This window comes from Taurulus bubalis (assembly GCF_910589615.1).
Source record: "Taurulus bubalis genome assembly, chromosome: 18".
Taxonomy (NCBI): domain Eukaryota; kingdom Metazoa; phylum Chordata; class Actinopteri; order Perciformes; family Cottidae; genus Taurulus; species Taurulus bubalis.
In genome coordinates, this window is record NC_136606.1 from 9,226,778 (window position 1) to 9,251,020 (window position 24,243).

Below are 24,243 nucleotides of genomic sequence, written 5' to 3' on the forward strand. Positions count from 1 at the left end.
GGTGTAAAATGTGAGATACATTTTAGAATGTTACTACCAAGTGGAGATGAGTTATTCAACATCACTGCACATTCCTGGGAAATGAATACACATGAAATGCACAGCATCAAGTGTTATGTATGTCCCCTCTGTAAACAAAGGATCATTCAGCTGAGCTCTCTGTAGCTCAATTCCAGAAAACATGATTCCAAAAAAGATCCGGGTGAGGTCGCGCTAGAGACGATGACACTGATTCAGTCGCTCTATTAAAATACAGACAGAGTCTGGCTCTATAAGATAAGAGCCTCAGATTATAGTGGCATTACAGCTTCTGATGAGAATAATCATCTGGCAAATAAACACACAGCGAGCGCACTGGCATGCTTTTCTAGGTAAAATTGGCGTCACAAATACTGGTTATGGAGAAACATCCATGTGCTGCTGGGGAGAATCATTCAAACAATGAAGACGCTCAACATACCGTACCCACACCTGGCTCACAGCCATACGCGTGCACGAGGTGAAAAATGAATCTTTAAAACAAAAAAAAAAAAAAATCAATCATTAAACGTGCACGTCGCGAGGCCGTGGCATGTGACCCGATCATTCCTCATGATTAATGCTAATTCTAATGACAGCAGCCCCGTCAGCTGTGTGTGTGTGTGTGTGCGTGCGCGTGTGTGTGTGTGTGATCAGATGTAGTGCCTTCAGGAGTCGCTCGAGTTACAAGAGGCGCACCAGCACCGCGGAGGTGAACAAGAACAACTCCGCACGGGCTGAATACACAAAGCCGACCTCATCAACAGTTCACACATAAATGAATCCACAGCCGAAACCACACTGCGATGTAGAAGCACGGCGCTCCCGCTGCGAGCTGTGAAGTTTCTAATCACCAGATTTATCAGCGGCTTGCTCTATTAATCAATAAGTGAATGAAGCGGATTGCTGGAATCTCGCCCAAATCTCAATACATTGTTTTATTCCCTTTGCAAATCAGATTATGATCACCTGTGTGCAAACCAAACCGTGGAGCCCAATTAGTTCACTCACTTCGGCGAGCAGCAGACCATGTCAATATTTACAATAAAAGCGTCAAGTTAAAGGACCAACAAAAAGAAGTGTGTCCAGCCGACACAGCATCCAGATTGATCTGTTCCAACAGATTGTCACACGGCGCATTTAAAAGGACTCCCGACACAATTCAAACTACTTGTCTCCCCTCCTGCGCGGAGGTGAAACCCATACAATACGCTGTGCAATCAGCCAGCATGCAGCTCTGCTCCGGGTCTCTTACTCACCACCAATTCGAGTATGCGATCACCATTAGGGACTAAAACAGCGTTGGGTAGACAGCCGATGGGATACCGGTGGAAGTAATCCAAAATGGCACGGATAAATGCAGCGCGTATCCCCGCATATAGACAGCAGCTCTCGGTGCTATTGTCTGCGTCTCTCCGCCGCACGGGGCTCCGTACCAGCTGAAGCGCTTCCCTTGTCTGGAGCAGACTGCCGAGAAGCGCAGCCTTTCTCGTCAGTGGAAAACTCCCTCCTGGCGTCTGGTCTGACGCAGGCGGTGACACAGGGAGGCTGCCCACGCCGCTTCCTGCCCGTGTACTCCGAGAATGTGACTGAGACCGTATACCTGCACGAGGAAATGCATATGGTCATCTATTGTGTTCATATGATACAGAAATATAATAAAGACGTCATATAATAAAACATAGTTACCCTTGAGCCATTAAAGGAGCCTCTGGTGGTGAGTTTGTGAACATAGACAGACAGATAGATAGATCGATAGATAGACAGACAGAAAATACAATTATAAAATTGTTCTATATAATCAATTCAATTAATACAATCTGAAAACTGAACTAAAGCTAGGACAATATACTCCAAAATGAAGATTAATGTTTTTTTAATGGGATCTAGCAAAGTAAACAATACAAAAGAAAGATTGGACAAGAATGAAGCAGACAGAAATATAACAAAGCTGAAAACAGGGCTGACGTTTGAAGATGGTGGTTTTAACAGTCAGAAACAATATACTCTATATTATCTTGTAATTCTTCACAGACAGCAAGTGAGATGTGAGTCTCTTATCAGTATCTTTCATCTCCACATAAAAAACGTTGTTGGAAACCTCTATAAACCACATTTAGAGGATCTCCGATACTTCTCCATTTGAGTGAACTGCTGTGGAGTAAGAGGTGGGATCTCCAGAAGACTGACAACATCTTCTCTAGTAGTGATGTGGGAGGTGCTGTAATGCTGTAATGCTGTGGCGTATTTCCAGTTAAAGGAAAACACTGACTAAGCTGATATAAAACGACGAAAAGAAATGACTCACTTTCATTTTTATGGAACACAAAAGGGAAATACAGTTTCAAAAGAAACCACTGCTTTTAGCATACTATCAATGTGCATGCTTATTCAGAATTGGCTGATATAAATTGAGTATGATTTCCCACCTAAATAGCTTTGAATCATGACAGTTCAGTTTATGAGTGGAAGATGATGTACTTGAATTCACAAATGATGAGTCATTTTGAGGCAGATTATTTTTCTGTGGAACATGACGCTACAGCCAGCAGCCAGTTAGCTTAGTTTAGCACAAATAATGGGAACAAGGGGAGCTAGAGCAGCTAGCAAAAAAGCTCAGAAAACAAAATCCTAGCACTCTAAAGCTCACTGATTGATACTATTAATTACCTTTTTGTTTGTTTAATCTGTACAAAAACAAAGTGTTAAGATTACAAATTGATGTTTTATGGGAGGTTATATTAAGGACTGTTTCCAGGCAACAGGTTGAGAAACCAGGAAGCCACTGCTCCTAAAGGTCAAACTATTGTTTAAAATTTGACTAATTTCAAACCACCAAAAACAAATAAATAAAATATTCCTGACACCATTGAGAGGGCTCATTGTGATCTTCAGAGGAAGATTTCCATCTAAGTAAAACTTAAAACTAACTCAAAGATTAAATGAAAAATCCAGATAATTAAAAACTTATACAGCCCTAGAGCTACCGCTTCCAAGGTCAAGAATGAATTTTTTTTTCACTCTGAATTAAAAAGTTTCACATCAGCACAATAATTGAAATTCACAGCTCTGTAAACACTGATTGGATCCTCCAGAAGCAACAGCGTCACACACCCTTTTCCCTCCTCCGCTCCCGGCGAGCGAATGTCTTCATCCTCAGCCAGGCCTGAACATTGTGTTCCATCAATGTCAATACAGGTGCTTGACTCAGATATTTGGGGAGAGGTCTCCTAAAGCTGTGTACATAGAGCTATGCTAATTGCCTCCTGCTAATAGAGGGCCCTATTCTCACTACCCCGTTGAGCCTAGGGGGACCATTTAGGGCCTCACCCTCAGAGCAAAACAAGCACATCAAGCTGAACGACAGCAGACAAAGTCACATTAGTGCTTTTATTGAGCTCACGGTGTTTCTGTTTTTAAATTAAGTTCTGATTGAAGTAGCACATCATGAAAATGGCATGTAGCGTGTGGATTTACTGGTTTGGAGTCATTTACTTTGGCGGTAGTAGTTTCACCTGAGTCATGAATTAGCATGTGAAAAGAGTAATTGCTTTGCAACAATGAGCGTGATAGATAACAGAGATTATGACTGGCCATGCAATTTATGCATGAAGCGAAGTGAAAATGTGAGAAAAGCTGCTGATTAACAATGAACAGATAATGTAATATGTGTTGATGTGCCCAGGAATATAAATACATGTTACACATGAAAACAATTGAGCAGGTTTGACATTAAAAGCTTCGTGTTCACATTGAAGCCAGATTCTGACTGATGAGTGAACGAGATGTTGGTGAAAGGAAACCCCTCTAAGTTTTTCTTTCGGGTTGTTAAGGTTCCAACACACATTTCCTCAGTAAATACTGTAGTCAAGATCAAGGTAAATACTATATCCATGTCATCACATGCTCGAGCCCAATTACACTGTGAGGAGAGAAGGGGCCATTTAAAATGTTATTGCAGCCTTTGGATTGTTGTTATTGCAACTAGGAGAAATGGAAGAAGTTGCAGAGAGGGGACAGGTTTCAAAATTGGGGTCAGAATATTATTAAAGGGGGAAATGGAAGGAAGAAAAGAATAATTTTTTATGTTATTATTTTGGGATTTTTTCTTAATTTTGCCCATTGATTGTGACAGACTGGACACTTTTACTACTTCTAAAATCCTTCAAAATAAAACGTCTCTCTTCTCTTTGCTTGGACAAGGCAATAAAATAAAGTGTTACGTAAACAAACTAGGAATCAAGTAAATAAACATCCAGCTCTGCTATCTGCATAGCTATCAGACAGCAGTAATACTAATGACACGTCTCTGTTTTGTTGAGTCTAAGGTGTGTAATAAAGTAGGTGAGGGTGTGTGACGTGGTAATGCTCCAGTGAGAGCCAGGGAGTCTGAATGTCCAGACAGACTCCACCCAATTAGTTTCCCTGTCGCCCTGCGACTCTTTAGGACACAACAATGAACCATCCACGGCCCAGAGGAAGAAACCGACATCACATGAGCAGCAGTCACAGCCATTACTGAGGAATTCTGCTCTCTTCACAGAAAAAAATGAGAAAAAAAACTAATAATCACCAACTTTGACAATTAACCCTCTGTTTGACAAGTCCCAGAGAGCCTGGAGACATTCTCCCTCACTTTGCCACTTCAGTGGTTTGGGTTCAGTGGAAAGCCTAATTATAGCAGCAGCGTTAGCAAACATCAGATCACTGACAGGTTCAACCATGTTGTTTTGATGGATGCACATTATGTAAGAATCTGGGTAGCACAAAGGCGTGTTGTGAGTTCTTGCACGGGTTTCTGGTCTTTGATGAAGTGTCCTTCATGAAGTTCTCGTGAGATAAACAGGAAATGTCTTGGCGGTGGAACTCATGCTTTTTATGTTGCCCTTTGAAGTCCTCTGTCAGGGCCATCAGGTCTCTTTTTGATAAACAAGGAAAAGTTCCAGGGAACAGTGCGACTCACATATGTTTACCCTCTCTTCTAGGAAAAAGAGCTGTATATGTGCGGATGTGTGTGTGTGTGTGTGTGTGTGTGTGTGTGTGTGTGTGTGTGTGTGTGTGTGTGTGTGTGTGTGTGTGTGTGTGTTGGATAGGGGGATGGTAGCCCGAGTGCCAAAGCCACTGAATCAGGCCTGAATACATTAAGGCCACTCTCTTTAAAAGTGTGCCAGAGAGTTCATGGTGGAAGACGCCCCTCCAAGAGCACAATAATGGGCTTCAATGCTTTCCATCTGCGGAGGGAGAAAGGCCTGTGACTGCACGTGCTGTGTGGAGTGGGCTCAACAATATATCAATTTATGGCCATCACAGCGACCATAAAAGTGCTCCTAAGGTGAAGACTGGGGCCGAGAAGTGAAATGCCAAAGCCATCAGTACACAGACGCGGTTTTTAAAAAAAAGCATGAAAATGTCATCTGAGAGTTAGAAAGTTTGTCCAGGAAGCTTGGAAATAAACATAATATGAATTTACAACAACTCCTGGGGTTGTTAGAAGTTGAAAAGTGTCCCCCGGAGGAGTGAAAGTCTGATGTTGTTGCTGCGGTGGTCAGACCGCGGTTGGCGGGCAGAATGGGGCTCAGGGGGGGGAGAGCTGATTGATAGCTCCAGCTGTCCCAGAGGAGAGGAACACAGGCAGACAGCTGGTCACCTGTAGCCCCAGACACGGCTGTGATAGAGGCGCATGGCATTGTGTTTCACTGCAGAGGGCAACCAGTGCAATGCAGAGTTCAGGCCACCGTTCATCACAGCCGGGAAAACAAACGGCGGAGCGACAGGGGACGAGAGTCAACGAATAAAAGAGCACTCGAGGAAATAGATTCAGTCGAGAAAAGCATGCATGAAGCAAACTTATTGGATTTTAAGCAGCAATTCAACTGATAATAAGACTCCAAACAGCTCATCATCTTCTAATGACAACGAGGCCCTCTAAATCAGTTTTATATGCATGGTTTCATGGAGAATAACTGTTGTTTCCACACAACTTACATGAGAGAAAAAGAAGAAGAGATGAGCTCACCCAGGCACAGGGATTAATCCAGAAGCAAGAGGGGAAAGAAAGAAAAAAGAGACACCCTCCCCCTCTCACAGCCGGCCAGCCAATCAGCACGCAGATGAGCTGGTTTACTTGGAGACCAAAGAATCTGTGTGTAGTGATATGACATCATCAGCTGCCCATTAAAGGAGAGGTCACTTTTTTTTCTTCTTCCATTTCCCTCCACCTTTAAGGATGAGGGAGGAAGTGTGACGTTTTGCAAAAACGTCTGAGCAACAAAGACCCTTTTGAGTATCTATCGCTTCTATTTTTTTTGCCCTTATATAGATAACACATAACATGATTGTCATGGCAGTCTTTTGCCATTGTAGCTTCCAGGATTGTCTGAACTGCTACTTAGATAATATTCATGAGTTCCGCAGTGTTCAGACAGCCACAATTCATAAATTCAACAACTTGCCTCATGCTGTTTTTGTTTGTTGCCGCAACACTGAGACAAGAAATGTTCAGTTTTCAATGCTTCCATTCATTCACTGACAAACAAGCTTTATGTTTGGGATGCCCTCACTGCTTACAGTATGTGTGCGCGATCTTATTGCTCCTCTGTGCTGTGTGTCTTCAGCTTTAGGGGGGGAAAAGCAGCCAGTTTGTGTTTTGTTTACTTGGCAGCGTCAGGGCGCTCTGACTGATGCATTCTGGATGGTCTCTCCCAGGACGTTAGTTCTATGTTTTATTCATCGCTGTGATGTGCTATAGACTTCCCCCTGACATAATATTATTGATTGCCTAATAGACTATCAAAAGAATAGCCTCACTCAGGGCTTCAAGACTTTAGAGTACCTTTATTTTTTATGGATAATTAGATTTTTAAAGAGTAACAGTTTCACTATTGATTAATCTTCTGAGTTTCTTTCTCAATTAACTAATAAATGGTTTGTTGTCAGAAAATAGTGAAAAATGCCTCTAAAGCCTAACCAACAGTCCACAAGCCAAAAAGAGTCAATACATTACCAAGAGACAGAGAGTAATCACGCTGAAACGATAACTGGATTAATTGATCGGTTGATGGGCAGAAAATTAATCTGTAACTATCTAAATAATTGCTTAACCACCTAATTATTTCATATACAGAAGCAAAAAGTGAGAAGCAAAAAGTGAATATTTGCTCCTTTTCAGGATTTTACATGATATAAAACATAATGTCTTTGGGGAATTGGTTGACAAAAAAACCCATTTGAATATGTCAACTTGAAATTGAATGTGATATTTTAAATTGATTGTTAATTAAAACATTTTTTTAATTAACCTTTAAAAAATATCCTCAAAACTGAGAAGCTGGAATTAAATAATGTTTGGATTTGCTTGAAAAATCCTTAATGACGAATACACAACAGTGATTGATATTCCACTGACTGACTAATGATTAATCAACCAATTGTTTCAGCTCTAAAAAAACAAATACATAAAGATGCAATATTTAACTTAACACTAACACTGAGCTTTTTTTTTCTCATTTCTTTTAGGACATGACATATATTGTGTGAATCCAGGTAACCTTCCAGTTTCCAAATCCTGACATGAGACAGATGGTACTGGCACCAGGAATATTAATAGGCTGAATCTATTATTGCACTACAAACAGGTAAGAGACACACGGCCCAGCTTCTCTCACGGCACAGAGGCGATGTCCACAGGAAGCCGTTACACGAACAGAAAGTCAAAAAAAGAGCTGTGTAAATCTGGCGCTGAAATGGTTAACGATGAGTGACACAGAAAGGGGTCTCCTGCTTGGAAAAATACCAATCACTCACAACTACCCTGTTATTCACACGAGTGAGCAGAACCTCACTTCCAGGCCGGACCCTGCAATCGGCCTTCATCTCGACCACTTCATCATGAAGACGCTGCGATGATTGTGGACGTCTAAGCTGCCGTCACACTCTCCTCAGTGAAACTGCTGTCAACGCTCAGACAGCAATGTTGTTGGGTCACATGTTTCGGCAAAATTTACAACTCCAGACGGCTCCCGGTATACTGCCCAGAAATCAATACGTGGCAACCCGTGCTTTATGAGCACATAACAACTCTAAAAGATGTAGTAGCAGCGCACACAGACATATTAGCTCGGGCGAGAGCCAGACAACAACAGCGAAACCCCTCATCTGCTTATTTTCCTTTTACTGCAGCACTTCCTCATTGAAATGTTTACATGCAGAACACGTGCTTTCAAAGAAGAGACAGAGGCTTCTGAAGCACAGGAAGCGCTCTGCTGAGAGTCACTCTTCTGATACTGATACAGAGCCGATAACAGTTGGGTCATGCACATGATTTCACATGCACACCATATAGCAGCTGAGATGAGGCAAACTCATATAGAATTGTAAACTCTTTCCCTCAATGAAGGTTTTTTGCTAGATGTATAGCCACAGCACCGGAAACGAGTTATCAGTAGATCTGACTAGTAATAACTTTCTCTCGTGCTGTCAGTGAGACACGCTTTAAAAACAGATTGGCTTTGACCAGACGTTTCAAAGCTGTTTCTCTGCAACACAAGGTGGGTTTCGGCCTGAATGTGATGATGGAAGTCCCTCGGCGCGTCACACTCTCACTGACACAAGGAGAAGGAAACCACACACCGCCATGTTTCCCGTCACAAACTGAGCATTTCCTCTTTTTTGTTGTTCTCTTTGTGTGTGTAACAATTTCAAAGCATACAGTGTATCACAACGTCAAAATAGGCGTTGCTGGGCGAAAAAAAGGTGAGCCGACTCGCTGGAATTTCCAGCAATTGCAACTGATCGTGTACGGTTCCGAAGAAATATGTGAGTCAAGTGTCAGCTTATTATTAACTAAGTAAGACATATAACATCATAATATCCATAACAAGCAAAGCTCAGTTTCTCTTTAAGGCTCTTTTCAGGCTTTCTTTAAAATGCTTTCATTATAATGTGGTTTATGTGGTTTAGTTCACATGCCATTGACTTTATAAACAAATTGGGTGAAGTAGATTTACTACAGCTGTTAGAAATATGTTCACTATTGCAAACAGACTTTCAAGAAACATTTTATATTTTGGGAAATGTTTGTATTCACTAGCTTGCCAAAAGTTACATGAGACGATTGACACCGCTGTCACATACAATACATATGGAGCTACAGGCAGCAGCCCGTTAACTTAGCTTAGCATAAAGACCAAGACATATCAGATCAGTCGCTGCACCTGTATAACAAGTTGGCACGCAAATAACCCCACCCCAAATAACCACAACCGTTGTTTTTTCATGTCATTCTCTACGGATGAATTTAAAATGTATCATTAGTGAGTAGATCTGATGGTAGATAGATTTTGTTTCCTTTGGAGAGACCCAGTCTTTATGCTATGCTAACAGGCTGCTGTCATGTTTATCGGACTGACATGGGAGTGGAATCAATCTTCCCATCTAACTGTTGGCAAGAAAGAGAACGAAACAATTAGCAGCGACACAGTGTCTCAACTTTCCTTTTAGGCTGTAGACGAACAAACATCCTGAGCTATTAGCTATTAACAACTCCTTTAAACTAGACGTGCAGAGGAAGTCATGTAAGTGTGAGTCATGTTAATATGAACTATAACTTATTTTGGTGATTTTATCCAGTTATTTGTGTTAATGGGTGAATGTGAGCCCACCCCCTAAAACGGCTTTAGACTACGAAATCGCAGCTTTTGGCTCTGCAGCCGTTTGTTGTCAGCAAACAAAATCCCCCCGTAACGGCTAATGAGTGGCATTTTTTCACTTGGGGGGGATGGAGGACATTACGGCAGTGGTAATGGGGGAACGGCAGGGGAGGAGCAGGTGGGGGGGCGGCTGGGGGACGTGCAGTCGCCGAGGCTTGGAGAATCTGCATCACAGCGTGCTGCTGTTACCACGGCTACAGGGACATGCGGGCCAAATGGAGGTGCCAGGCCGACAACAGTGAGGCCCAATTAGAGACCCTGGGAGAGGGAAGATAATGAAATCCAGCCCCGGACTGACGTGGGTTAACTAAATAAGTCCACAGTCGTTTAGCGTTAACAATAACGACGACCGGGTGGATGTCAGGGCAAGAAAAGTGGTCACAGACCCCTGGACAGACCGGCGACTGACAGACGGAGAATTCTATTGGACTGGGTTCTGTTTTATAGAAGGCTTTTTAATGTTATTGCATCACTTGTATGTCCTTGATTTGCTTGCTTTACCACAGCTTCCCCTCCTTCCACACACTGCTATTTCCCCACTTTCCCTCTTTCATTCTCTTCCTCCATCCGTCCATTTCAGCTTTCCTCGGTCTGTATCTCACTTACTTACTTTGACACACACTTCCCCCAATACACACACACACATAAACTACAGCTTCAACCTCCGGGCTGGCCGTAGCAGAATGGCCTCAGAATGTGAGAAAGGGACAAGTAGCAGTGTTTACCGAGCACTACTGTCCACACATCCGTTCCCACAATGGCCCCATTGAGGGTGGGCCCAGGTTAAAGCCTATTTAAAAGGCTTGTTTAACACTGAGAAGAGGGGCCGCATACCCGAACCGCAGGGAAGGGGAGGTGGGGGGAGGGAGAGGGATTCACAGCGGGCTCCTCACCCTCCACCCCGGCTTCTTCTTCAAAGCCGAGCTTGTGTTGTGCTGACAATTCACTTCATCTTTTTTCTCCTACTGGACTTTTTTGCTTTTAACTTTTTCCTCAGTGTTTCTGTGGTGTGTTCTCAGTGGTGTGCATGTGTGAAAAGTGCATGTTGACGTGCCACAGTTCGAGTTGAACAGAGGACAGAGGCCAACGGAAAGGGAGAGGACGGAGAAGAAGGTGGGAGTGGTTGTAAAAGTAGATAGTTTCGGCAGGGAAAGGCAGGATGGATGGGCAGAGGGGAGGAAAGAGAGAGTCAGGACGGCGAGGGAATATTTTTCCCTCCACCCTCCCTCCTTCCCGCCTTTCTCTTCTCCTCATGTGAAGGACAAGCCTGGCGGGGCTGCGGTCTGGCCCAGTGATTGTGTACGGCGCCTCGCGGTGCCTCACACAGGAACCCCATTAATCACTGGAGCAGGTCTCTCACTCCTGGACACAAAGACCCCACACGCCGACTCCACCGCATACACTTGCAAACACACAAACATTATGAATACTTGCATATCTGCATGCGCATGTGAGGGAAAGAGAGCAAGGGAGAGGTAAGAGATTCCTAAGCATTTTCACAGAGGTACACATAATTATTTCTAAAATGTTTTGGCAGCGTTCAGCAGAGAGAACTGAGAAAGGAATGCCAAATAGTTTGGAGTCACACCAAGAGAGCTGTCTTGAATTGGTTTAGCATTTAGTCATAGAATGAATTTGTTCCTACAACACATCACCGTCCTGATATTTAAAATATTAAAGTGCCCCGATATTGTAATGCCAACACAGATTATTTCATATTATTCCCTGTGGTGCAAGAAAAAAACAGTATCTGATCTAATTAGGCAAGAAAGCAAATAGCTAAAGATGACTCCGGTGTCCTGAGAAATTAGATATCAGTGGAGATACACATATTATCTCACAACTTAAGCAGGCAATGTTTTCCAGGTCATTTGGTGGAGAAATCCCTGCAGCAATTCTATTTCCATCGGTTGCTGTGAGCGCGAGTCCATGTGTGCTCAGCCCGTCTATAGTAGGAGTCGAGGAAAGGACACCACTGAGGTCATCCCCTATATTAAGACTACAGGCTTCTCTTACCCCCAACATGCACTGCATGAACACAAATCAACCGTATCAATTCATTCACTCCCATATGCAGTTATGAAATAGAAAAAAAATCATTACGTCATTGGGTAGGAGATTACATTTGAAAAATTGTCAATTATTAACTAAAGATTACATTAAATCCATGAAAAAAAATGTATTAAACACGTTCATTGTCACTGGCAATAAATGTGAATACTGTAGCATTTTCATTTGGTTTAAGGAAAAAACCTCTTTCCAAAGTGTGAACCTGCTTGGCATGATAAAACAAATCCACACATTCATTTCATAATCATCCACCATGTTGTTTGTTGCCTAAACACCTGCAGAAACAGTCCTTTTCTGCCTTAAAATGTCTTGTACTGTATGCAAACCAGCGCATATGCAAACATAAAAAGTAGAAAAACCAACAGGAAATTGGACTGATTGATAGCACAATCTGCAGGTGGAGGAGGGCGAGGAGCAGTAAAATGTGGAGTTGTCTGGCATACAAATAGACAATCATCTGTGTGGGTATGTGTGTGTGTGTGTGTGTGTGTGTGTGTGTGTGTGTGTGTGTTCCTCCTCCTCCTCCTCCACTCTGCCTCTCAGACATCCCCCTCTCATACCTAATCCCAGCCCAGCCACTATAATTTACTGCCCCATTGGTAACTAGCCATCGACAGGGAGGCGATGAGGAAGAGAGGCAGAGATGCCGGAGCCAGAGGCAGGCTGAGGGTCAATGGCTATATCGAGCACATAAACCCCCATGTAATGAGCAATATTTGTGTACCGGGAGGAAGGTCGCCAAGGTGAAATGGAGCGGGAGTTGCACGTCACATGCAGACACAGGACTCCATTAGTTAAGAGCATGTATGTGCAGGCAAAAAAACTGAAAATTATGACAGATGCAAATACATGTTCTTACTTTTTTTATAATGTATAATTTATTGCGTAATGCTTTCATTGTTTTATGTCTGAAGCCCAGCAGCATGTGTTGCTTATAAAAGATATTTCTGATCTTAATGAGACTAATCTAGATAAGCAGAGATGAAAATGCAAACAAAAGCCATGTGCTAAAGGGGCCATTTGTTTCCGTTTGAACGCAGGCGTTTACTGTCATGTGCGACAGAGGGAATCATTATCCTAATTATGTGTTATTGCATAATCAATGTGTTTATCGTGCTAAAAGCAGATACGTTTGTGTGGCAAGGTAGAATTGCAAATGAAGGCCGACACTAAATGCCCACCAATCCGGTCCATACTTCTGTCTTCTAGCTCTGATGTTACGACATCAAAAACGCACAACAAAGTGAATCCAATCAGTGCTGAGCAGCTGACCTCAGCCTGTGTAAACATGTTTTTAGAAGGAGTCTGAGTGTTTTTTCATGGAAAAGCTGAGCCTTTGTGGAGAGATTAAGGCAGCAGATCGCCATGGTGTTTTTGAGATTTAATGCACATTGTGGCTACTTTAATCATCTCAGTCCTGACATGACATCACACACTGTACCGTGCATACTCTACCCCATGCATCCAGACAAGCCTTCGGGCCCGTCTCACCCCTCGCTCATCCCTGGTGGTGAAAGCCCCGCTGGGATTGGCCCAACATAAGCCCCTTTCTAACTGATGGGGCTCAGGGACGTGGAGTGACAGCATGTGTTTCATGATGATTAAACGCTGAGCGAGGAGCCCATCATTGACCAGGCATCACACCTCCAGGTGCTGTTAATCATCTGAACAATACTCTTCCTCCATCTCACGCAGGATGGATCCATATGCAAGGGGCTATGAATCTATCAACAGTTGTGAAGGTAACGACTGTGATAGCGCCGGTGACAAGTGTTTGTGTGGTGAGAATAGGTGTAATGGCAGAGCTAACAGATCTACATCAATGTGCTAATAGGGCCCCGATACTCTAATTAATTAAACAAGTTAAAGCAAACAGTGTCTATTTATTTATAGCTTCCTGCAGTCAATTCCAGTAGATCAGGTCCGTGGCTGCAGGTGTGATGGGGAAGCAACACAAGATGTTGACGTAATCTGACACGTCAGCACTGTTAAACCCTCACGAGCAAATATGTGTCTATCTAAACCTACAACATAAGCAAATATGTGTCTATTTAAACCTGCATGCTTTTCCTAACATAAGCAAATATACAGGGTCTAGAAATGTGCAGCCTGTAAATCTTTTATAATCTAATTACAAGACATTTGGAAATCCTTTGCAAACCATTTACATGTGTACTTTTAAATTCAGAGCGCTCACACCACACAGCTGAATAATCTCAGTTTGCATAATCTATTAGAATCTAGCCAGGAGGTGAAACTGGTTTACAAGGAGGAGTTTTCTGTCGTTTCTAGAAACGTGTGACCCACATCCAGTCTGTAAAATTCAACAACATTGGCTTTTTAGATGAAGAGGAAGAGGAGAGGAGGCATTACAGAATAACATGTTTCCTTTCTGTCTGATTAATGCATCAGTGACAGATGCTGAGGGGATTTGGTCTAGATTAGTATCCTTTCCCCCCGACTCTGTTTTCCTCTGATGGCCACACTGCCTTTCCAATGGTCCTTTTTAAGAAACAAACTGGATCAGCTTTCTCTGTTTTGTTTTTAGTTTGTTTTTTACTCGCCAATTGTTTTCAAGTTGTTTTTAACAAATACGTCTTGTCGACTATGGATTATTTTTCCACTTTCACAAATTGACTGGACCTGTCCAACTGCTCGGCCAGGTACTGTTACACAAAAGACTTTCCTGCGTGGTGCGATCGGTTTCACTTCGCTGCTCTGGCACTCTCTGTGCTCTTGTTTTCAAGCATGACTCATCATTTCACCTTTATTAACCTGACTCAGCAGTCGTGGAGACCATATCTCGGCAGGATACAGGAAGTTATATTTTTTTTCCGACTGTAGCCGGCAATGGGATGGAGAGCTTCTGGGCGGATTCTGGCGGCTGTTTCGCAACCCAGAGATTAAGCTATCAGCGAAAGGGCCTGTCCTCCATTGTTGGGAAGAACACCCCGACCCTAATGAAGTGCATGTAAGCAGCATAAAGGGACCAGGGTGTGCCGCTTCCTCTCGGACCTAAGTAACGCCGGTTTTCTCAGTGTTCCCTGAAAATGCATTCATAAGCAGATGTCTGCTGGCAGGGCCTGCCAGATAATGACAAAGGATTAAATCGCCCGATTCCCACACCGGCCCAGTGTGTTTGTCAACCCTCTTTAGCCACAATTTATGGGCTCTGCGGAGCTGAGATAGATCGACTACAGGAGCATAAGCCTCAGAGGAATAAAGAGGGGTGCTAATCGGTGAAGAATTATTCCAATTCAGGGCGCTGATTTGGGATTAATAAAAATGCAAATTTACAGAGATGTGATGGAATGATTTGTGGTGTTGATGACATAATACTAGTGAAATACTAGTTGTTTCATCATGATTATCACAGCACTATATTTTGTGTAAAAAAGAAAACAGACAAAACATTTGATGGATTCGTTGGAAAATTTGTGAAATATGATTATTTGCTTTCTTGCAAGAGAGAGTTAGATGAGTGAGAAAATTGATACCACTTTCATAGAGGATAAATGCAGCCGTTTAGCTTAGCTTAGCATAAAGACTGGACACAAGGGGAAACCGTTATTGTGGCTCTGTCCAAAGGTTTAAAAAATGTGTATTTTCCAATTTCACTTCTCTTATTTTCTGATGCTTCAGTAACACCAACACAGCAGCCCCCACACTCCAAGGCTACACATATCTCTGTTTGCATTTAAATGGGCATATTTTGGGTTGCTTTTGGGCTTACTGGCTCCACTGGATCGCATTAGAGAGCCGAAATCCCTGCTAACTAAATGCAACCACTTGATTAGAGTAGCAGCAAATGTTAAAAATGAAAGAGCTTTCTAAAATAGAAAACATGAAAGAAACTCAAATAAGCAGAACAATCTTTGTCACAAATAATAACCTGTCATTTGAAATGAAAACATAGTTTTGTTGGTTTTATTTCTAAAATACCAAAGGGACTTTGCATGCACACTGCTTATTTCTAGCAGATGATTTGTGTACCAAACCTGGCAGACTATCATTTGTGTGTGTGTTTTAATGCAGTGCTATGTGAGTGCTATGACTCCTGCAGTTTTGCGGATCACCCAAAATAACACTGTGTGTTTGTCATTTTAGGGATAATGTCGCTGGCTGGAAAAGGAGAACAGAGCGGCAAAGCAACAATTAGAGAACTGTTCTCTCCTGCTCGCAAACAGGAGGCTGAGAGGAGGTCACTGTTTTCATTCAGCCCGGCTTGCTTGGCCGCAGTGTAATAATCGACTGGCAAACTGTCTTACTGTAAAAGAGCACTCGGCTGAGCAGAGAGTTGAAAGCAGGACAGGCGCTCTCGCTTCACCCCTTCAGCCGCTTCTCCTCACTGCTGGGAAATGTAGTGTGAAATGAAAGATCCACATTTTCTCAGCTGTTTACAGTCTTGACTTTGTTGACGTGCATTTCTATTCATAACCTCCCGATGCATGAATTTCCCCGCATGCATAGACATTGCAGGAGGCAACACTTTCCACCACAGTGTATGCGGCGAGGAAAGTATCCTGACAATCCCTTTCTTTGTTTGCAGTAAACTAAGGCACTCACCTGTGACTGCAGTGGCGTTGGCAGCCACCCAAAGGTGTGTGTGTGTGTGTGTGTGTGTGTGTGTGTGTGTGTGTGTGTGTGTGTGTGTGTGCATGCGTGACTAAGTGTACAAAAGACAGAGACAGGGCCAGCCAGGCGCCTGTGCATTGGTTTGCCTATTTCCACACAGTCTGGGCCCCAGAGGAGGATTTGCAGGCCAGATAGGATTAGGCTCCCTCTCTTTACACAACAGTGATGGGGATAAGGAGTCCGCAGAGCTCAGGCGCACTCCAAAGCCCCATTAATACACGGCAGCAGATGAGTACCTTAAACAGCTGAGCCCACTCTGCCCATGTTTGGTTATCAATGCTCTGCTGCTGTGCCGCTGGTCAATTATGCTCACAACCAGCAATTCCCGGTGGAAAATTCACAGAATGCCCCAATTATCAGGGACATCTTCCTGTTACTGAGCCGCGGCTGCTTTTGATCAGTCGCATTTCAGCTCACTTGAAGCCTTAAAAAACATCCTTCTGTACCTGTAATCCTGGTTGTCATATCATCACAGCACCTAATAATTGTAGGGAGGACCCTTATTATTTGGAAGATTTGGTTTATTTAATCAGTGTGTGGCAAACTGCAACACACACAATAAAATGCCTGAGATCACGGGTCATTATATCTCTCGATTAGTCTCCCATTCATGCACGATGCCACTGCATTCCTATCATTAATTGCAATTTTCATACTGGAAATATCTCCTGTATTACACAAATACTAAGTGATTATATGATCATAAACGGTCTCATGATCCCTGATTATCTAACAAAAACTGCCAGCTTCAAAAGCCCCAGTGGGTACAATGAGACCAGTCCCAGTGCGACCCAGCGGCGGCTTACTGGGGAAGGTTACTTATGTGAAGGGTTCTCCCTGCCCTGCGAGGGCTCAAAGAGCCCTAATCACATTAAGACAAGCCACTCAGATTTAACTGCAAACTCTCTTGGAGCTCAGATGAGACACCGCAGACAAGCAGCAGTGTTTTCCCATCAGACACTCTGTTTGCTCCAGTGTGATCCCCCTGTATCACTTACATCAAGTCATTATGGTAGCATGCAGTACACTGTATACTTCATCATTAGTTCTGCATGTACTGAATCATAAGTGGTCTGTCTCCATGTCATGCTCTCAGCAGAAATTTCCTCCCACTTCCTATTATCAGTCTTCAACATCATCTTTCCCATCTCATCCCAAAGTCTCTTCCTCTTATCTCCTTCATTTGCCACCTCCTGCAGAGCATATTGATCTCCCCACAATCTGCCAGCTGCACGTCCCGCAGACTGCTGCGGCTTAGTGTACAGTACAGGAAGCTAAAAGAGGACAAACTGCTACACTAGACACACACCGTCTGCAACAGGGGACCATTATTTTTGCATATGGTTAAATTATTTTGAATGTGAATTAGGATCACTGCCTTTGGGACAGTTTCATTCTTCCTTTTTTCGTCTCCACTAAACAAACACACATTTACTGTCAGGAGTAATTCAACGGGACCTACAAGCTCAAATTCTGGATATAAAAAAATAAATATATGTACAGAGCAATGCTAGTGTGTGACGTGGACGGCCTTGGGACACGGGGAGAACTCCGCTCAGTGTAGCATGGACAGCGACGTACAAAGCTGGTCAGAGCTAACCAGCCATGAGAAGCTACTGTCAGACTCTCTGTTACTCCGCTGGAAAGACAGGAAGTCTGGGTACCTGTGTCTGGTCTTCTAAAAATCACATTATCATACAACAAAACTGTTTTGTGAAATACATTTTTTTTTTTTATGACGCTTTTGTTTTTTTTACTAAACAGAACCAGATAGTTTTGTTGTTGCCAATGTTGTCTTTACATTGTCTTTATGTTGTCTGTAAATGTGGGCTTAAGTTTAGATATTTTTTTACGGTTGCTAAAAAAGTAAAATGTCAATCTCAGGTGTTTGACATGAAGTCTGATGTCCTGCATAAACCTCGACACATAAACGTTCTACTATATAAAGGGCACTTCCTGCATTGGCAATGCATGTTGGCATTGGACGTGAACATTTAACACAATTCCTCCTGAGACTGCTATGATTAAACTAATAATGTTTTACTATGTAATTTTGGTATAAATGACTTGAATGATTTGTATTTATTGCAAATAGGTTTTTCAAATGCCTTGAATCAGCCCAAAAAAAGATCCATTTGTCCGAAGCTAAATCCAAAATGTCATGCTCTCAAATGACTTGGTGGTTGCAGAGTGCTGAGGCACAGTATTCTCATTGATTCAAAGGCGAGGAGATTGACATGCAGCCAGTCAGCCGGCCCGGTGCTGAGATTACTGCTGCTCTTCCAGACTGTTCTGGTGTTTAAGATTAAAAAACTGCGGATGGACAGGACATTATTAACCACGGTGTTGGTAGATCGTGGTTGTGTTCAGGGTTTAATTTCAGAGCCTCTATCTGTGTGTTAAACACTGCTTTGCCAGCCACGCTCTGGGTCTAAACAGGCAAAGAAAGGGTGCAACAGCGACGACAACCCATGAAAGAAGAGGGAGGTCGTAAAGATGCCTGTTTCCGACGCCACAGACCGTTTCTCGCTTTTTACTGGGTCTCTGCCGCCGAGGGTCAGGAGGTCTGAGTGGAGCTCTGTGTCTGTGTGATTATTGTGAGCAGAGAGGTCAGATCACGGTCATGGACGTTTGCAGATAAATATATGGTCTAAAAAGAAAGAGTTGCAACAAAGCCTAAAATTGGGAGCTCATTAAAACTCACAGCTGTGGAGGGATAGAGGGGTGGCGAATTAGCAGAAGGGAGGAAATTGAGGCTACTTTCACTGTCTGTTGTCTGCTCAGCTCTCAGTGTGCAGCAGACCTGTAGATGGAGGAGGGGAAGGGAGGGAAGAGGGGGGGAGGGAGGGGGGTGGGGGGGGGGTCAGCTGTATTTAGCAGGGGAAGCTTCCTGTGCGTGGGCCTCATGGCGCCGAGCAGGGGACAGGATCCACAATCCAACTTGCTGTCTCCACAAAACACCCTTTGCTAAAAAACACACACACACCCTCTGGCACCGATTCTGCTCTCAATTTCCTGCCTGTAATTCTGGCTGCTGGTCAGAGAAAAAGAAACTTCCGAACAGTGAAAGAGCCCGGACCATCATCTGCTGCTTGGAGAACGACTAAATAATGTTGCTTCATGGTGAAAGAGAGATGTTATGCAAGAGCACAGGAAAAAGAGATGGCAAGGAAATGTGAATGAAACAATTAGTGACACTGACTGATAAAAATGTGAAGTATCCAGGAACTAATTATTACCATCGTCAAAATTTAGACATATAACTTCACAAGCTATCAGGACTCAATCTCAACTACTTTTACATCTCTATTTCCAGTGCAGGCAGATGGATAGCACATAATATAAAATACATTATAGTTTACGATGTCTTTTCTGTGTGCAGCCATGATTATGGATTTCCCCTGAATTACATGATTTATGTCAGATCAATAAAAGGAAACCCTCAAGGTGCACAAAGCATTTGACGCTCAGATCCTGTGCATTTGATTACCAGCTCTATTTGCAAATTAGTTGCAGCAGAGGCTACTCTAAGGTCCAATTTAAAGGCTTTCAAATGGCCTCAGTCTATTTGAATGTGTTGTACCTGATTTTTTTTTTTTACTATATAGAGATTAATCAAGATTTCAGACATCAATCATTATCATTTTGCTGACAGGTAAAAAGTCCCACAACGGTCATTTTTGCATCCATAAAATGTGTCGCATTGCATTATGGGATTGTTAGCACACAGTCAACAACATGCCATGCACAGGTGTGTTTGTGCCATTGTAGGAATGTTCTATGGCTTTTCAGTGCATAGGTGTCACACTGAAAATCCGTCCTGAAAATATTTAGCTTCAACATTAGCTTATAAGTACTAAACACAAAACACAGCAGAGGCTGATGACAGTGTCGTAAGTTTTGCAAATATGTGTTCATAAACCAAAGGATTGGACACATTCCAATTGTGACCTGATGATGACTCAACAATACAAGCCAGATGATCACCAAAGTTATTGCAATCATCCTGTGGGGAACATGAATGTGTAAATTGAAGTTAATGACAATCCAATAGTTATTGAGACATTTCACTAAAAGCCAGTCTGGCGCTGGAGGAAAATCAGAGGATCATCAATGACATAAGGTTTCATCCTCTGTGGATAATGAATACAATGGCATTTTATCTCATTTGTTCACATATTTCCATGTGGAATAAAGTGGTGGACCCTCCCACCGACAGTGTACCATCCAAAGAGCAATACTGCTGGCATCACCAGAAACTAAACAACAAAACAATACAAAAGAGAAACAAACAATTAGGAATAATGACCAACACTAAATAGAACACAGCTTGATGCCACATTGTTTTGATCATTTCATTGACAGAGTGGTTACCACTGGCACAGGGACACTTACATGATCTTCAGAAGTGGAGCAACAGCATAACATGGAATGTGCGTGCATCAGCAATCTATTGGAAATTCTAATACCACACACACAGAACAAAACATTGCTTAAAGACTGGCCACAAGGTGCCAAACCTCTAATTAGCTTGGCCTTTAGTTCTCACCCATGAAAAACAATCTTCGTGGGGACAGCCCTTTAATTAAAAACTTGAGAAACCCTGCGTCCACATGCTGTAAAAGACACATTTATTCCTGCAGTGTCTCTAACTTTATACACCCGTGCTGGCCATCTCCTCACCAACAATTCCTAATTCATGGACATTACAAGGCCCAGAGGATGTTCCTAATTACAGGCCATGTGTAAACCAAACCAAGCCTGGTTACCCCTGGAGGGGTAAGAACACAGGAACATCAGGCTGGAGCCAGTTTTATTGTTGTTGCCAAGGCTGAGGAGAAGAGCATGGAGGAAGTCCTAAATCAATCCCACTCACTGAGGGGGTTCACAGTAGGAAAGAGGCTGTCATCAACAGGAGGTGGATCTGTCACGATCAATTACAAGACCACAGGGAATAACCCTAATGAATTTTGATAGCAGCCTTTGTCTCTCCCTGTTTTAATGGAGGACTTTTCCATGCTGATAAACTCTGAATGTCACATACATTCCTTCTTTTCCCAAAATACAGTATATTTAGGACATTTTGTGGGCATGCTATCAAAAGTTATAACTCCAGATACGCCTTTTATTTACTGTCAATGTGTTAATAGAATTAATTTGACAAATGTTTGACGAATGAATTGCTGTTGTGCAGATAAATACAACTTTTGCAGGTGCATTATGTTTTTTCAGAATATATATTTTTTTTAGAGAATACTCTTTATCATCCTCCCTTTCCTCCATGCGCAGCTCAAAAGAAGGGCAGGGCGGCAAATGCCGCGCTCAAACCACAAACGTCTGGGGCACACTTCAACCGCAGCAGCACAACTGAAACCCTCAGTGAGACGACTGTGAAAGCCGAAACAGGTCAGAAGTAAACTTGAGATAGACAAGTAACACACTCTCTCTTTGAGTCGTAGCTGACGCAGCCACCTGAAGAGGATAAACAGAGAGTGGTAACTAAACTCTCTGTTATTGTTCAGAGAGAAGAGCCGTGAACTTAAATATCAAACCGCAAATATTGCATGAGAGATTAAATAAAGTAATCAGCTCGCAAACAGGTTGATAACAACCGCCAGACAGCTTGTGTGTATCACTGTACACACTCACAAACTGAATCTAAATTATTAGCTTCCCACAGCAATAACAACACAGTGCATTTCATTCGAAGGACAAGCCCGGTGCCAAGTGCAAGGACATTGTGGAGTATTGATTCCGGCAGAGCTTCACCAATGTTCTCCCCATATGTAGGTCAATGAGGCTGCAGACTCGCACAAGTGCAGCTTCAGTCAGATATTTAGGTCATACCCCAATTACAGCAAGGCAGAGAGATGAGCTCTGCGGGGGGAAATATCTTTATGGAAAACAGCCATTTCTTTGAATATTATTTGGGAGTTATTTTGAGACGGAGCCCTGGCAGGGTCTCAAAGCAACAAGCAGCGGTAGTAGGAAGATGACAGCTCGGGTGATTGGGTTTGAAAGTGGACCTGTCTAGCCTCTATGCTAATGCTCTGGCTCCTAGACAGTCTTCTGTTGGCTCCAACCATTTTCTTTTAGATGACATCACCATTCATACTGGCATGTTGACATCATTGGGCGAGTGTGTTTGTCAATCCTGTCATTAAAGCGAAGCAAAACCTTTTTGTTCTCTTCAATAATTTGTCCATCACATCTGCATATTGTAACCACTCATAAAAGCGGATCCAAGTCCCACAACAAGTCCATAAATCAGTGCTGCATTCTGAAACTCACTGAGAGCTTTTACAAGAGGCACAAGTTGCCAACCTCTTTTTTTACCTCTCCAAGGGAAGCCCTGGGAGAGTAAGCAGACTGAATGTAAAGTCAATACCATCATACACAAGCTCTGCATGTGGTCTGCGTCAGATCAGCCCTCGGAGCGGCTCTCAGCGAGGGGGGTGGATGGGAGGGCTCATTTGAAATCCTTTGAATGCGCTGAAGAATTGAAGCTGATATGTTGAAGTCTGTCGTGAAAAAAAAAGATAAACATGCTACTGCAGGTGCTGTGAATGACTTTTAAAAAAAAAAGGAAGAGAAGGAAATGGAACAAATGACAAAGACGGCGAAGGAGGCAGGAGAACAAGTGTTCCTAATTCACAAGATTGTCATTAGCGTGACAGATTTAGTGCATGGTGACAAGAGGGCCTTGCTCTCTAATTGGGGGTTTTCAGCTCTGCATGTTATTTTAAACTAGCGTATGATAATTATGGCACTAGTGACACTAAGTCAACTCCTACACACACTTCTGGCAACATTCTGGTAGATGAAGAAATTGTTACATTATGTTTAAGATCAAATCACACTTGCATCATATGCTTTGAGTAACAGAAAGCTATTTCAAGCAACCATATTTTTTTGATATGTAAAATGCCCTCATTGTAACAATCATGATATCATGAGTAGGCCAACAAAAGAACACCTTAAAAAACATAAAATCTATTGTTTTTGACAAATGCACAAACGTGGTTTTGTCGAAAACTACTCATATAAAGAACTTTACCACTGTAAAACCAACGAGCATTTGTGGGTTAACTGTGGGCTTTCCGGTTGTTGTTTTTACCACCTGGCCCTCTACATCGCAATAAATGGCTCAGCTGCAGGGTCAGGCCCTTCAACAGAAATCACCTTTATGGTGTTGTACATAAATGTACTGCTAAATGAAACAAATAACATCCTACAACATGGAGAAACCCCATTTTTATACATCTGACGAATTAAACCATAAAAATGTTCATATGACGTTAATGCTTTATTTGTGTGTCTCAAAAACAAGTTGGAGGAAAGTCCCTGTGATTTGAAAACAACACAGAGGAGTTTTCTCTCGGCTGCTGCTGCGGCCACAGCTTGAGTTTCAAAACAAGAAATTGGTCATTCCAGTCTCAATTAGCATTTTGTAGGCCACACTTGTAGCGTGGCTCTAGAAGCAGGGATGCAGACATTCGTGGTCCTCAGAGGATTCATCCTCTGATTCATCCGCTCAGTTACTTACTGACTTTTCCTCTAACGGCACCATGAGGTTGACATTTGTCGTTCTGCGTTAAATTTGCGACAGATATTTAAGGTCCTGAGAGGAATGTTTTCCAATAGCGTTCGTAACTCTCCACCACCACCGGCAGGGCATATTTTCTATTTATTCAGGATATCTGCAAACTAAAGACGCTCCCACCAGCCCCTTCATGTTTAGTGAAGCAAATGTGAAGATACTAACAGGCTAAACCAAGGTCGTGAATCTGATTATATCTGCGAAGCATCAGCA